General features: G+C 34.9%; 1 long non-coding RNA gene across 1 annotated transcript; it reads left to right on the top strand.

Moving 5' to 3' along the window:
- Positions 1 to 221: 221 nt before the first annotated feature.
- On the top strand, positions 222 to 16,265 carry LOC139077088 (uncharacterized). Its single transcript, XR_011529301.1, has 2 exons — positions 222 to 3,685; positions 15,689 to 16,265. It is a non-coding gene; the product is annotated as an uncharacterized lncRNA (long non-coding RNA).
- The last annotated feature ends 874 nt before the right edge of the window (positions 16,266 to 17,139 follow it).

Genomic DNA, 17,139 nt, shown 5'->3' with positions numbered 1-17,139 from the left:
TTATGGTGGTCATGATTCTAAACAATGGCATCAAGAATCATAGAAACGCAGGAAATACAGACCCATCATTTTCAGGTTCAGATATTTACAAGTGACTCTACAGGTCATTGATATGTGGCTATTTTTAGTTTCTTAGGAGGCTTCTGTATGGGAATGAACAACTGGGCTATGGAGGTAGACAACTCAGTTGCTGACCAGCCACCTTACAAAGCATATAAGCATGCTTTTCTCCTTCGTTTCTGCCTTTGCTAAACGTATTGTGATTAGGCTTACATGGCATTTCTTAGTGCAAATGGAATGAAAAAGAAATCCAACTGAAGGGCTGTTTACACTAGTGATGAAGGTTTAGAATTGGAATCTTTTATGCGAAGTCGAATAAATTGAAGTGCAAGAGTTGAATTGTGGAGCAGTTTATGCATATGTTTATATGCATATGTATAATTTTAGACAGTGCCCCAATAAACATAACATTCTTCCTCAATGCATAGATAAAAACAGATGTAAGATGGCTGACTCATTCATTTGATTTCAGGAGATGTTCATAGGAAAGTTGAGACTCTCATGAGACATAATAATTCTGGGTAAAATCAAACTTCCAGGTATTGATTACATGAAGGAGCTGATATTTAGGGCACATAAGCTTGAAAGCACTGATATGAATATACCCTTGATCAGGAATTACAAGAAAAAACAACTTTATGTGCTTAAGGATAAGTTAAGAGAAGAAGAATCATTCTCTGACCATATATTCGAGAGAAATATTCTAATCTAGCAAAGAATCTCTAGAGAGAAGTATAATAAGACATAAAAACCCTACATATACTGGATGACAAAACCTTCTGAAACATGCACATCTAAGGAAAAACAAGTCAAGGGTACTGATCAGTTTATGAGCAATGGGCCAAAAATTTAAATAGAAAGAAGCTTACTGTATTATCCTACAAACTATAGGTCATTAAGGGGTGAAGAATAGGGACCTGTTATATGCTGGATATAATAAAATAAATGATTAGCTGAAAGTACAACAAAGTTTCCGTTTTCCTTTAATTGCTTTGGGATCACAGCAAAGAACAGATATGGCACAGGGTCAGCTGTAAGTCACTTGTGCATCTTAATGTTGCGATGTTTATTTTCCCCTTATAATGTCATATACTTTCAGCCTCTTGATCAAGATACAATACATACATTCAACAGGATCACATTTAGTCTTTGAATATACTGAGTGTGATGTGAGAAGATATTGAATGGAAATTCATAATAAAGAACCATTAAATCAAGGGAGGTCTAAAACATTAAATAATTTTTAAGAGATCTGTGGAAGGAAAGGAAATTACTTCAAAGGATAACCTCTTAAAAATAAAATACTATATTTCTAAGAGAGCAGATGGTAAAATTATTGAGTACAATGCTTAAACTGAGTTGAAAAAGCTGATTCAAAGGCCACCAAGGAGGAGCTGCTGGCATATCCAGGAAATGTGGTTAAATTTGTCAAAAAAGACAAAACTGCAATTTCAAGAATTAGGAGAAGGTATTTGGGAATCTTTAAAACATAGTAAACATTTTTTATGCAGTATGCTGTTAACCAGCAGACCATCCAGTCGTGGTTTGCTAAGAAAAACAAGCAAACAGAACTTTGAGATCATATCTTTTTTTGATTCCTCTGAAAGTTGCTAATCATAATGCTCTTAAAAATAAAATTTACCTCTTTATATGGCTATTTCCATAAATCACTCATAGCCTCCTCTTCAACCGTCTCCCAAATATTTTCCACCAACTACTTCACTTCCACAGGATGATGCAGTCACTTATTAGAATGCCAAGAGGAGATTTGATTCATCCTACTATTTATCCTTTGTTTTTTGCAATTTTTCATCAACTTCAGCTATATTTACTGTAAGATCCATTAGGACAAAGAGGTTATCTATTTTTATCACTGGAGTATCCCAAGCACAACATCCTAACACAGACTCCAACACAGAATAAATATTCAAAGAATCTCCCTGGATAAATGAAGTCATAGGTACATAAATATGCATTAAATGCAGACATTATTCTCCTTTTTCTTTATTCTCAATTTCAGCATTGTCAACAATATGATTGTCATGCTTCAGTTTAATGGGCTGAAGAAATATATGGCTCATGCCAGTACGCTGAAGACTATTAATACCATACTGAGAGATGTAAAAGGCTGACGTATCCATTCTCGATAAGTATGAACTGAATAGCCCCTAGTTTCATATGAAAGATAATATAAGCATCAGTTTAATTTCAGATGCCCATGTATGTGGGTGCATGTATTTGTGTGTATACATATTTATGCAGTGAATTTTTTGAAGGCTAATGTGACTTATAATTTAAGATTTTGTTTTTAACAGAAAGATGCTGCAATATTATTAAGATAAAGAAAAATCAATTTAAAATATATACATTGAGCTTATGTTTCTAGTAATGTGGCAGAGTAAGTATAAGAAAGATCCATACTCCTCAAAACAATTGAAAATTCAGACAACAGATAAAAATCACTTTTTTATGAATGGGTGATATAGACAAAATATTAAAGAATCCCCTCTCTGCACCTCCACTCCAAAAAAGAGAAACTGCAAAAAAAATCCAGAGAAGTAAACAAATATTGCTTCAATAAGCTAGTGGTTCTGGTGGGAATATCCACTGATCAACTGTGACCAAAGGCTTTGGTTTCTATAGCCACTTCAGAGGCAAGGGAGCCTGCAGACCAAACAAGATGAGATATTTAGATTAGTGAACCAAGCCCCAAAATAAACTTGAGACCATGGAGATCTAAACCCTCAATGAAATGGTGAACTAGGGGGAAAAAATCTATCTTACAAGAGAAGACAGGTTTTCCTGCTAAGTCACCAACAGCTACTAACTACTGCTGATCTCTGATCTACTTCATATGCCCTCCTTGCCTCTCTGGCCGTTAATTTTGTAATGTGACAAGACTCAGTAGTTTGACTCCTTTATTTTCCATCCATATTAATTTCCTTGTGGCATCATCCTGTCTGATAAATTACATTATATATAATATAAAAGATATCATATATATGTGTATATAGTGTGTGTGTAAAATGTGTATATAATGATTATTAGAATTGACTTTCAAAATTATATTTTATGCTGTTCTTTTCATGTTGTTGATTTCTGTATAATTACTTTTCAGATTAAAGGGCACCTCATTACTATTTGTGTTTTATTTAGTCTCTCCTACGTAATGCTGCAGTTTACCTTTATTTCCATTATTATTAATTATTTGTGTCTCTTCTGCTGGTGTTTGCATCACGAGAGCAGTGTCAAGTCTATTGTTATTCACCAGTGTCCACGGCACACAATAAAAGTTCAATACCATTTTAAAAAATAAATACAGGAATATAAAGAGCATAGTGACCTTACGTCTACTTGATTAGAATTTGTACCTTCCAAATTATATAAACTCTTATCTACATCCAGAGAGGAGGGTGTAGAGTTTTTCTTTGACTCATACTGTATAGTTCTCTGCACCTTAACCTTTTTATTTTCTCTGAGATCCTGGACCACTCAAGTACGGAAGATAAAACTCCACCTTTTTACTCTGCTTTGTAAGTTTATCCGTTCTGTGAACCAAAACACACAGAAAGGCCTATCAAGGGACTAACCTAAAAGGAAAAAAGAAACCTACATATTGATAAAAGTAAGCAACAGCAAATCCATCCAACCATTTACATTTTCAAATATTATTTATCTATTTGTTTTTACTGCAGTAACATTGGGTTATAACATTATATAACTTTCAGATGTATATTGTGACGTATTTCGGATTCTGTGTAGGTTATATCACGTTCACTACCCAAAGAAGAATTACAAGTCATCACCACACCCATGTGCCTAATCATCCTTTTCATCCTCCCCCCCTCCCCTTCCCCTCTGGTAACCACCAATCCAATCTCTGTCTCTATGTATTTGTTTGTCGTTGTTTTTATCTTCTACTAAGAGTGAGATCATGTGGTATTTGACTTTCTCTCTCTGACTTATTTCACTCAGTATAATACCGTCAAGGTCCATCCATGTTGTCACAAATGGCCGGATTTCATCATTTCGTATGGCTGAGTAGTATTCCATTGTGTATGTACACCACATCTTCTTTATCCATTCGTCCCTTGATGGGCACCTAGGTTGCTTCCAAGTCTTGGCCATTATGAATAATGCTGTGATGAATGTAAGGGTGCATACATCTTTATGCTTTAGTGTCTTCAAGTTCTTTGGATAAATACCCAGCAGAGGAATAGCTGGATCATATGGTAGATCTATTCTTAATTTTCTGAGGAAATTCCATACTATTTTTCCACAATGACTGCACCAGTTTGCACTCCCACGAGCAGTGTACAAGGATTCCCTTCTCTCCATATCCTCTCCAGCACTTGTTATTTCCTGTCTTGTTAATTATAGCCATTCTGCTATACTATACTATAATTAGTATACTGTACTATACTATAATCAGATGATATCTAATTGTAGTATTGATTTGCATTTCCCTGATAGTTAATGATGTTGAACATGTTTTCATGTGCCTGTTGGCCATCTGTATATCTTCTTTAGGGAAATCTCTGTTCAGATCTTTTGCCCATGTTTTAATTGGGTGGTTATTTTTGTTGTTGTTGAGATGTATGAGTTCTTTGTATATATTGGATGTTAACCCCTTATCCAACATGTGGTTTGCAAATATCTTCTCCCAGTTGTTAGGTTGTCCTTTTGTTTTGTTCATGGTTTCCTTTGCTGTGCAGAAGCATTTTAGTTTGATGTAGTCCCATTTGTTTACTTTTTCTTTTGCTTCCTTTGCCCAGTCTGATGTGGTACTTGAAAATATGATGCTAAGACCGATGTCAAAAAGCATGCTGCCTGTGTTTTCCCTTGTCAGAAATTAGCTCTCCATATATTTGTGGGTTTATTTCTGAGCTCTTGATTCTCTTCCATTGATCTGTGTGTCTATTTTTGTGCCGGTACCATGCTGTTTTGGTTACTATAGCTTTGTAGTATATTGTGAAACCAGGGAGTGTGATACATCCAGCTTTCTTCTTTTCCCTCAGGATTCCTTTGGCAATTCATGGTGTTTTGTTGTTCCATATAAATTTTACGATTCTTTGTTCTATTTCTGTGAAAAATGATTTTGGAACTTTGATCGGCATTGCTTTCAATCTATAGATTGCTTTAGGAAGTATGGACATTTTAACTATATTAATTCTTCAAATCCAAGAGCACGGAATATCTTTCCATTTCTTTGTGTCTTCTTCAATTTCTTTCAACAATGTTCTATAGTTTTTGGTGTACAGATCTTTCACCTCTTTGTTTAAGTTTATTCCTAGGTATTTTATTCTTTTTGTCATAATTGTAAATGGGATTGTATTCTTATTTTCTCTTTCTTCTTCTTCATTGATAGCGTATAAAAACACAACTGATTTTTGTATGTTGATTTTGTATACGGCAACTTGACTGTATTCATTTATTATTTCTGAAACCATTTTAGTAGCTTCTTTATGGTTTCCTATGTATAAAATCATGCCGTCTGCAAATAGTGAGAGTTTCACTTTGTCCTTTCCAATTTGGATCCCTTTTATTTCTTTTCCTTGACTGATTGCTCTGGCTAAGGACTTCAAATACTATGTTAAATAAGAGTGGTGACAGTGGGCATCCTTGTCTGGTTCCTGTTCTTAGAGGGATAGCTTTCAGTTTTTCTCAATTGAGAATGATATTAGCTGTGGGTTTGTCATATATGTCCTTTATTATGTTGAGGTATTTTTATTCTATATCCATTTTCTTTAGAGTTTTTATCATAAATGGATGCTGTATCTTGCCAAATGTTTTCTCTGTATCTATTGAGATGATCATGTGATTTTTTATTCATTTTGTTAATGTTGTGTATCACATTGATTGACTTGCAGATGTTGAGACCCATCCAGGAATCTCATCCCTGCATCCCTGGAATAAATACCACTTGATGACGGTAAAAGGTCTTTTTATTGTATTACTGTATTTGGTTTGTCAATCTTTGTGCTGTCCTTATCTGGTTTTGTTATCAGGGTAATTTTGGCCTCATAGAAAGTGTTAGGAAGTGTTCCATCTTCTTTGATTCTCTTACATAGTTTGAGAAGGATAGTTATTAAGCCTTCATTGAATGTTTGTTAGAATTCTCCAGGGAAGCCATCTGGTACTGGACTTTCATTTTTTGGGAGGTTTTTGATGACTTGTGTTTGGTCTATTCAAATTCTCTAATTCTTCTTGATTCAGTTTTGGGAGGTTGTATGAGTCTAAGAATTTATCCATTTCTTCTTGGTTATCCAATTTGTGGGCATATAGTTTTTCATAGTATTCTCTTATGACCATTTTTATTTCTGCACTATCTGTTGTAATTTCTTCTCTTTCATTTCTAATTTTATTTATTTGAGCCTTCCCTCTTTTTTTCATGGTGAGTCTGGCTCAGTGTTTGTCAATTTTGTTTATCTTCTCAAAGAACCAGCTCTTAGTTTCATTGATCCTTTTTACTGTTTTTCTTTTTTAGTCTCGATTCCATTTATTTCTGCTCTGATTTTTATTATTTCTCTCCTTCTGCTGACTTTGGGCTTGTTTGTTCTTTTTCTAGTTCTGTTAGGTGCATTTTAAGGTTATTTATTTGAAATTTTTTTTGCTTGTTGACATGGGCCTGTATTGCTATGAATTCCCCTCTTATGATCTCTTTTGATGCATCCCATAGGAGTTGGTATGTTGTATTTTCATTTTCGTTTGTCTCCAGGTATTTTTTAATTTTGCCTTTGATTTCCTCATTGATCCAATGGTTGTTCTATAGCATGCTATTTAGTCTCCACATATTTCTGACTTTTCTAGTTTTTCTCTCATGATTGATTTATAGCTTCATAGCATTGTGGTCAGAAAAGATGATTGGGGGTGATTTCAATCTTCTTAAGTTTATTGAGGTTTGCCTTGTTTCCCAACATATGGTCTCTCTTTAAGAATGATCCATGTACACTTGAGAAGAATTTATATTATGCTGTTTTTGGATGGAATGCTCCCCATATATCTATTAAGTCCATTTGATCAAGTGTTTCATTTTAATCTACTATTTCCTTGTTGACATTTTGTTTGAATGATCTGTCCATTGATGTAAGTGGGGTATTGAGGGCCCCTACTACTATTGTGTTGCTGTTAATTTCTCCCTTTGGGTCTGTTAATAATTGCTTTATATACTTTGGGGCCCCTGTATTAGGTACATATATATTAATAAGTGTTATGAGCTCTTGGTGGAATGTCCCTTTCATCATTATATATTGCCCCTCTCTGTCTGTGATTGCCTTTTTCAACTTGAAGAATGTGTTGTCTGATGTAAATATGGTAACTCCTACTTCCTTTTGTTTGCCATTAGCTTAGAGTATTATCTTCCATCCCTCCACTCTAAGCCTATGTTTGTCTTCAAGGCTGAGATATGTTTATTGGAGGCAGCACATTGTTTGGTCTTATTTTTTAATCCCTCCAGCTACTCTACATCTTTTGATTGGAGAATCAATCCATTTTCATTTAGAGTCATTATTGATATATGAGCGCTGAATACTACCATTGTATCTCTTGTTTTCTGGTTGTTCTCTGTATTTGTTGTATCTCTTTCTTTGTATTCCTGACTACCATTTCATTTCAGTAGTTTTCTGAAGAGGTTTTTCTCCATTTTCTCTCTTTTTATGAACTGTGGCTTCTTCTCTGGTTTTTGTTTAGTGGTTACTGTGAGGATTGTATAAAAGATATCATAGATGAGATAGTCCCTTTTCTCATAGCCTGTTATCTCCATTAACCTAAGCAGGTTCCTTCCCTTTCCTCTCCACTTCTGAGTTATTGTTACAAATTTCTCTGTTTTTTATGATGTGAGTTTGTGACTATGTTGAAGTGTTTACCATTACTCTTGATGTTTTCTTTCCCTTTCTCATTTAATTTATAATTCAGTCTTTGCCTCTCTGTTCTGACAGAGAGCTGCAGTTTTCTGTCTATTTATCTCCTTGCTCAGAGCTTTGTAGACCTTTGTCTTTTTGTTTCAGTGTGAGGGCATCTTTAATTATTTCTTGTAGGGGAAGTCTAGTGGCAATGAACTTCCTCAGCTTTTGTTTATCTGGGAGAGCTTTTATTTCTCTATCATATCTGAATGTAAGTTTCATTGGATAGAGAATTCTTGGCTGAAAGTTTTTGTCTTTCAGTATTTTGAATATATCATTCCATTCTCTCCTAGCCTGGGGTAGCGTTTCTGCTGAGAATTCCTCCAAAATCCTGATGGGGCTTCCTTTGTAGGTTATTTTCTTCTGCCTTGCTGCTCTTAATATTTCTTCCTTGTCATTGGCTTTTGCCATTTTTACTATTTATGCCTTGGATAAAGTCTTTCAGCATTGGTGTGATTACATACTCTATTAGCTTCATGTACTTTTAAATCTGGAAACTCCCTTAAATTTGGAAAGTTCTCAGGTATTATTTGTTCAAACAAGCTCTCTGCTGCTTTTTTACTCTCTTCCCTCTGGAATACCTATAATCCTTTTGTTGCTTTTCCTAGTTGAGTGGGATATTTCTTGAAGAATTGGTTCATTTTTAAAATATCTTGGTTCTGTCTCCTCCTCCACCTGTAGAATGGCTATATTTTTATCCTCTAAATCACTAATTCTTTCCTCTATAACATCTGCTCTATTTCTTAAGGGTTCTGGATTATTTTTTATTTCACTAATTATGTTTTTCATATCCAGGATTTCTGCTTGATTCTTTTTTATAGTTTCAAGCTCTTTACTGAAGATATTCATTTTATTTCTGATCTCATTATATTGTCTTTTGGAGTTCTCTTGTAAATCATTGAGTTTCTTATGAGATAGATTTTTAATTCTCTGTCATTTAGATTGTAAATCTCTGTGCCTTCAGGGTTGATTTCTGAAGAATTGTAATTTTCCTTCTGGTCTAAATTATTGCTGAATTTTCTCATGGTGTTTGACCAACTAATCTCTTGTCAGGGCAATTGCGGTATTATTAGGTTGCAGATTCCACCTGTTACTGATAGAGGGAAGCAGCAGAAGAATTTCTGGCCCCCATGCCTTCTGCTGGAAGCTGTGGGGGTAGTGTCGGCACTTGCCCTGGCCTGGAGTGGGTTCAGGCTGTTGTGTGGACTGTGCTTGGCAGGTGGGCCTCCTACTGGACTGATCTATGGCCACTTTTTGGCACTTCAGTGGCACGGTGGTCTCCCTCTCCTCACGGGGAAAGTGATCATGTGCAGGCCAACGGTTGCTACTGCCTCTTCCCACAGCCACCCCAGGACATGCTCCCTCCTTTGGTGCTTAGCAGGACTATGTGTGCCTGTGCAGGTCTGGAGTGTGCTTTCCCCAGCATTTTGACCTGCTGCACCCTCTGCTTGTGGTCTGGGCAGCTGTGCTTGATGGACTGGGCTTCTTCACTGGGACCAAGCTTGGGCCACTCCTTAGTGCCATAGGTGCTTAGTGGGCTCCCTCTCCCTGCTGGGAAAGTGATTGAGAGTGGGATAATGGCTGCCACTGCCTTTTCCCACAGCCACCCCAGGACATGTTTCCTCTTTTGGGGTTCAGCAGTACTATGGGTGCTTGCCCCAGCCTGCAGATCTGGGCCTCTGCTCATGGGCCAGTGTGCTTGGTGTGTGGGGCTTCTTTGCTGGGACTGAGCTAGGGCAGCTCCTTGGTGCCACAGGTTCATGGCAGGCTCCCCCTCCACACTAGGAAAGTGATCATGAGTGGGCTAAAGGCTGCCACTGACTCCTCCTACTGTCACCCCAGTGCATGTTTCCACTTTCTGCTCAGTTGTACCAGGTGGAAAGTATTTGTCTGCAAGCACAGGGCTACCAGGGGAGAGCAGGGAGTGCTCACCTATCTCTGCCGCTTACTGGGTGGCCAGTCCATCCAACCTCAGGTGTAGAGCTGTGTGTGTCTCTCAGGCATCCTGTTGTGCTTCATGGGATTCCTCCATTGGTTAGTGAATGTCCATTTAGTTATAGTTAAAAATGGAGAGAGACAAAGGGAACGTTTAACTCTGCCATGTTGCTGATGTCACTCCAGTTTTTATTCTTAATACACTATGAAATGTGATTTATTTTGAGTGGAAGACATTTACTATTAATTACTGCAATTAATTATTATAATTAGTAACTATTAATAATACACAACTTTGCAGTGAAAACTTTTCAAGGATCAATAAAGATAAAATAACCATAGAGCATATGGAGAACTGCAGTATCAAAGTTCAGAGCTTTTGGGGTTTTTATTGTTAAAATATACTTTATTTCTGAAACAATAGGTTATATGTAACATCAAGGCAACTTGAAATACATTCTTTTTTTTCTTTTTTTAGTGAGATATAATTAACATATGATATTCTGTAAATTTAAGGTGTACAACGTGTTGATTGAAGGCATTTATATATTGTAATGTGATTATCACCGTGGGGTTAGCTCATACCTGTTTCACGTCACATGATTATATTTTTGTGGTGATAAAATTTAAGATCTAGTCTCTTGCAACTTTAAAGTATATAATACAACATTGTTGACTACAATCACAGTGCTGTACATTATCTCCCCAGAACTCGTTCATCATCTAACTGGAAGTTTGTGCCATTTTAGCAGCCTTTCCCTATTTCCCCCACCCCCAGCACCTGGTAACCACCATTCTACTCTATGTTTCTATGAGTTCAGCTTTTTTAGAGTCCACATACAAGTGATAAATCATTGAAAATATAGATGTTATAATTGAACCAGTTGAGCAAGGTTTCATTATCTGTATTTTTCTCATTACTATTATTTCTTATCAAATTTCCACAACCCAGAGCCAGTAAAAAGAACATGGCTATTCCATAAAAATCTCTACCTTATTTTTAAACAATAGTTGCAGAACTGTAAAATTATGGAAATTTGCTTCATATACCTCCTAATTTATATTTAACTATCTTTCCTATTTTTCCTTTAAGGAATTCAACTTGAATTTGCCATCTTTACTTTCCAAGGTTCTTAATAGGCATTAAACGAATGTATTCATGTTAAAGAAAAATAGTAAATTGAGAATTTTTATTAACTTTTACTATTTTTAAGTGATATTCCTAGAGGGAAATTTAGACAAATTATTTTCTATATCTAATATAGATCTAAGTAATAAACTAGCTCAGAATATTCTCTTTTTATAATGTGTGAAATACAGATTAAATTTTACATGGATTAATTGGAAAATATAAATATAAGCCAAAAATTATTTTTGTTAAAATGAACTACTTTCATATATCATGTTTTTAACCTTGGTTGAAATAATAGTAAATCCAGAAGATATTCTAAAGTAGATGTTATAATGTTCTTAGACTTTTAAAAAGAGAAACATCTTGCCTTTTTCAAAGTATTCCTGTTTAATACTACACATATTTGTAGTGTTTGTGTTCAGCAAGTGACACCTTTTGTCACTTTTAGAGGAGGAGTCCCACTCCAGCAGGAGCAGCAATCCCAGGATGTCAACCCACTTCATGGTTTGGGGTCACCAAGAAAGGTAAAAGTCACCAGGAACTGGTGATGGAACAGTGCTTTACTCACACTGGGAAGAGACAGAGTGAGATCAGCTTGTGCAATGAGCCTGGGTCCCCAGTGGCCAGCAGGTCTTGCCCCACTGCCAACACAGTGTGATGGCCTGCAAGCAGCCCCCCTCCTGCTGCAAGTAAAGGATCCCATCCTTCCCTGGTGGGGTTGACATACCAAAGGCTGGGACTGTGCCTGAGAGCTATCTGAAGCACAAGCTTAAGCAGAACAAAGAAGCACATCAAGCCTGGAATAGGGAAAGAGACTCTCAAGCAAGGCCCTATGTCTAGCAAATGCTGTGAGGGCTCACCATGTCTTTTGCAAGGAAATGTTCCAGGCCCATTACAGGGCCATGCAAAGGTCAAAAGACTGCACACACAAGACTGCCTTTTTCAGCAATTTGCAATCCAAAAATATTTATAAACATGATGTGTATAATAAAAGAGTACTAATTCAAAAATAGTTAATAATTTTCTTAAAATATTTTGCATTTCTCCTTTTCTTTAAAGCACCTGGTTTGGGTTATTATAAATCACATTTATTTAAACTGCATTATTTGCTTTATTAGTTAAAAGATTCAGCGTACTATTAATTCAGTGCTGATGAAATCTACGTTTTCTTTTACAATATTATTGTCTATATTCATTATACTGTGCATTAGATCTCTATGGCTGATTTACCACTCATTTCAAGTTTGTACACTTAAATACCATCAGTCTTACCCCCCCTTACCTGGGTAAGCCACCCTTTTACTCTAATTTTTAGAGGTTTAACCTTTTTTTAGATTCCTCATATAAGTGATATCCTACGGTACTTGTCTTTCTGTGACTGACGTCTTGCTTAGCTTGGTGTGCTTAAAGTTTACACATGTTGTGGCAAATGGAAGGATATCCTCCTTTCTTATGGCTGAACAATATTCCATTGTGTATGTGTACCCCTTCTTTTTTATCTATTCAGCCATGATGGGCATTTGGGTTGTTTCCATATCTTGGCTATTGTGAACAATGCTGCGATAAACGTGAGCATGCATATATCTCATCAAAATGCTGTTTTCATTTCCTTTGGGTATATAGCCAGAAGTGGAATTGCCGGATAATATGGGAGATCTATTTTTAACTTTTTGAAGACCTTCCATTATGTTTGTCATCGTAGTTGGACCAATACACATTCCCAAGACCTATGTATAAGTGTTCCCTTTTCACCTCATCCTTGCCAGCACCTGTTGTCTCTTGTCTTCTTGATGATAGCCATTCTAATAGGTGTGAGGTGATGTCTCACTGTGGTTTTGATTTGCATTTCCTTGATGACTGGTGATGTTGAACATCTTTTCATGTGTCTGTTGGCCACTTTTATTTTTGAAAAATGTCTATTTTGATCTTTTGCCCATTTTTAAAAATCTAATTTTCTGAGTGTTTTTTGTTATTAAGTTGACTGAGTTCTTTGCACATTTTGGATATTAATCCTTATTAAATATATGGCTTGAAAAAACTTTCTTCCATTCTGTAGGTTGTCTTCTCATTTTGTTGATTGTTTCTTTTGCTTTGTGGATGCCTTTGAGTTTGATGTAGTCTCATTTGTTGATTTTTGCTTTTGTTGTTTGTCCTTTTGGTGTTGTGTTTAAAAATTTATTGCCAAGACCAATATCACTGAGTTTCTTCCCTGCATTTTCTTCTAGGAGTTTTATGATATCAGGCCTCATATTTAAGTCTTTGATCCATTTCAAATTAACCTTTGTGAGTGGTGTGAGATAGGGGTCTAATTTCATTGTTCAGCATGTGTTTCTTCAGTTTCCCCAGCACTTTTTATTGGAGACTACCCTTTCCTCATTGGGTATTCTTGGCTCTCCTGTTGAATATTAGTTTTCTGGATATACTGGGATTTAGTTTTGGGTCATCTATTCTGTTCCATTGGTCTATATGTCTGTTTTTGTGCCAGTACTACACTGGTTTTATTAACATGGCTTTGTAGTATGGTTTGAAATCCAAAAGTGTGATCCTCTGGCCTTGTTCCTTTTTCTCAGGATTCTACGGCCATTTAGGGTCTTCCGTGGTACCATGCAAATTTCATGATTGTTTCCTCCATTTTCGTGAAGAATGCCTTTGGTATTTTGATGAGGACTGCATTGAATCTGTAGATGGCTTTGAATAGTATGGCCATTTTAACAGCATTAATTCTTCCAACCCATGAACATGGGATGTCTTTTCATTTGTTTGTATCTTCTTCAATTTCTTTCAGCAGAGTCTTGCAGTTTCATTGTACAAATCTTTCATTTCCTTGGTTAAATTTATTCCCAAATATTTTATTGTTTTTGATGCTATTGTGAATGGGCTGGTTTTCTTTATTTCGCTTTCAGATGCTTAATCATAAATGTAAAGGAATGCAATTGATTTGTGTATGTTGATTTTGTATGTTGCCATTCTACCAAAATTGTTAATTAATTACAACAATTTTGGGGCTGACTTTTGAGGGTTTTCTATATATAAGATCATATCATCAGCAAACAGTGACAATTTTACTTCTTCCTTTCTGATTTGGATGCCTTTTATTTCTTTGTCTTGCCTAATTGCTGTAGGTAGGACTTCCTGTACTATATTGAATGTGAGTGGTGAGAGTGGAGATCCTTGTATTGTTTCTTAGAGGAACTAATTCTCCACTGAGTATAATGTTAGCTGCAGGTTTGTTGTATATGGTCTTTATTATGTTGAGGTATGTCCCTTCTATACCTGATCTGTTAAAGGCCTTTCTCATGAAAGGATGTTGTATTTTGTCAAATGCTTTTTCTATGTCTATTGCAATGATCATGTGATTTCTATCTTTCATTTCATTGATGTGCTGTATTACATTTACTGGAAATATGCATTTTGATATATTAATGTTTTATCATTTAATACAATTTGTAAGCAATTGCATAGACATTTACAATCCCAAATGTTTGTAAAATAAATAAATAATATAAAATTAAATTATATATTATGTACAGTATAAAATATATATATTTTGTGTGTCTGTGTGTCTGTGTACACTTCATACTCATTGTCAACTTTGTCTTAATCATACCATCTAATTGGTTAGGTGGGGAGAACCCTTATGTAAGAGAATAAGCCAATATTACTAACTTATATGTATTTATGCCTTCTGAGATCGTATAAAAAATAGCACATATACTCCCTGGCCTGTCTGAGTTGGTTGTACAACTTATGCATATAAGGTTTTCCCTCCATAATTGTTTTCTTGATAGAAAAAAAGAGAAAAACTAATTCTACATTCAGCCTTTGTTCTTCTTCATTTAGTCATGCAATACATGTGTGTAAGTACTAGTGATAAAGCATTTATTCTTCTTCAGCTTCTGCACCAATTATTTTTCCTCAGTTCTTATATTCTTATGTTGTTTCAATTCAAAATATACTGACAGATTCACAATGCAAACTTAGTCTTTGCTTATCTAGTTATAGATATTCAAAACTACCAGAATAGTCAGATGGTACTTCAAATGCACATGAATAGTATAAAACAGCTTTTCTTATCTAAAAAGCTTTTTTTTTTGGTCATAAAATTCTTTATTTTGATTACTTCAATTAAAAGAGAAAATAAAAAATATTTTTGGTGTTTTGACAACGTTGGGAAGGTAATTCTAAGTTGTAATGATAAGCAATAACAATAAAAGTATATTTGGAGAAATATAGGAATGGTTTAGCCTCAGGTGTATATAGATGAATAGCATAAGCTGACACATTGAAGACATTGATAGATCTCTATCTTTCTAAGTCAAGATATGCATTTAATTTTTAAAAATCTGCATTATATTAATATTACTTTAGTGAACCTGTAATTTCAGTGAGAAGTACATTAAATAACCTCAAACAATATATTTCATTATGCTGAATTAGCTTCTTTTCTACCTATTTTGACTTTTTCAGCTTGACCTTAAACTACAGAGAGTAACTACAAATTTAAGAACATAAATAGAATACTACAATGATAACAATTATCAGGTCTATTAAGGAGAATTATAATAAACAACAAGCATATTTTGTGTTATTTATATGCGTCAATGAGTCAGATAAAATACCCTCAAAAAACCTGTCAGCTATTATTCTTATTAATTTATAGATCAGATACCATAGTTGGATGACGGATAAGCGGTCTGTTGACCTTCTCAGGGCTGGACAACGAGCTGGAACTTGAATTCACTTCGGTCAAATTCCAGACCCAAGTTCTTTGCAGCATGCTGTTATCTTAATAATGCAATCTTTTAGTTCTCAATCATTTGTTTCATGTTTCTGTATAAACAATGTATGATAAAATTAATCACTCTTTTGGAGAAATGAGGGCTGGTGGAGAATGAAACATTTAATACACCTTAGAACGAAAGTTCTTTATTCATGTCTTCTCTTCTTATCCTTCCTAAGAATTATAAATGCTGAAATGAATATTTATTAATGTAAATTATTTGTGAGAATTTTTGAGAATGTGTTTTAAACTTGCTTTTTCATCTAAAACCAAAGATGAAAATACATTGCTACCTTCTATAACCTGTCAGCAACTCGAAGTTTATTATCATTTATAACTGAGTATTTAATGTTACATGCATTGTAGAGCTTAGGTAGAAATCTATGTTTTAACACAAATTTGAAAATGTAACTCTAAAAGTCAAATCCTGGTTCAATTAAATAATTTAAAATATTAATTTGGGATATACTATATAGATCTGTGTTTTAGGTATAAATCAGGAGTAACAACAATGATTAAATATGAAAGCATACTAATTTCTGAAATCATGCATAGGCAATAAACAGTGCAATAAAATATTTAAATATCTAAAAATGAGAAAATTTAAGGTACGATCTGAAAGAAAATTCTGTGGTGTCTTTTAGTGTACTGACAGATAAGAAGTAAAGGGCATAAGTTTCCCTAGTGAGACATATCACACGAAAAAAGAGCCCTTTAAATTTACTTTGCTTTTTGATTCATGTAAACCACATGGAAGCAAATATTAAACTCATGGTAATATTTAACTTTTGCCAAATAAAAATATTTTAGAAAAACATGAGAAAATGTGGATCTTGAAGTCTACTTAAATCATGATTTCATTTAGATTTTCCGTAGAAGGGAAATATTTCCACGCATGAACAAATGTACCAGAATGATTTATCTTTCTCCTTCTCCCTGTGAGGGAGCAGTGTGTGTAAAACAGTTTTGCTGTTGCTGTTTATAAAGAAGTTTCATTTCTAGAGATGAAGGCAAAACTAGCATTCCTCAGATTGCTATGGAGAGTCATTTCAGCAGTTAATTTGCTTTTATTGACTTCCAAGGTTTCATACTGAGAAATTTCTTGGCTGGTGTTCTTAAAATTGTAGTAAATGTCTTCATCTTTGCTCATTCTTCTGAAGTTAAAATATGACTTTTCAGTCTTCTCCTTGAGATTTATCAACTTGTTATATTTCTAGTAAACACAAAGTATCTTTCACTCAACACCCTAAAAATTGTAAACGCATTGTTTGGTTAGTTCTCTTAGGCCTGAATCCATCTGGCACAAACTGTATTGTATACACACAAACTAT

This window comes from Equus przewalskii, chromosome 18 (genome assembly GCF_037783145.1).
Source record: "Equus przewalskii isolate Varuska chromosome 18, EquPr2, whole genome shotgun sequence".
NCBI classification, from domain to species: domain Eukaryota; kingdom Metazoa; phylum Chordata; class Mammalia; order Perissodactyla; family Equidae; genus Equus; species Equus przewalskii.
Note: the sequence above shows the minus strand (reverse complement) of the source record. Positions and strands in the feature narration are given on the sequence as shown.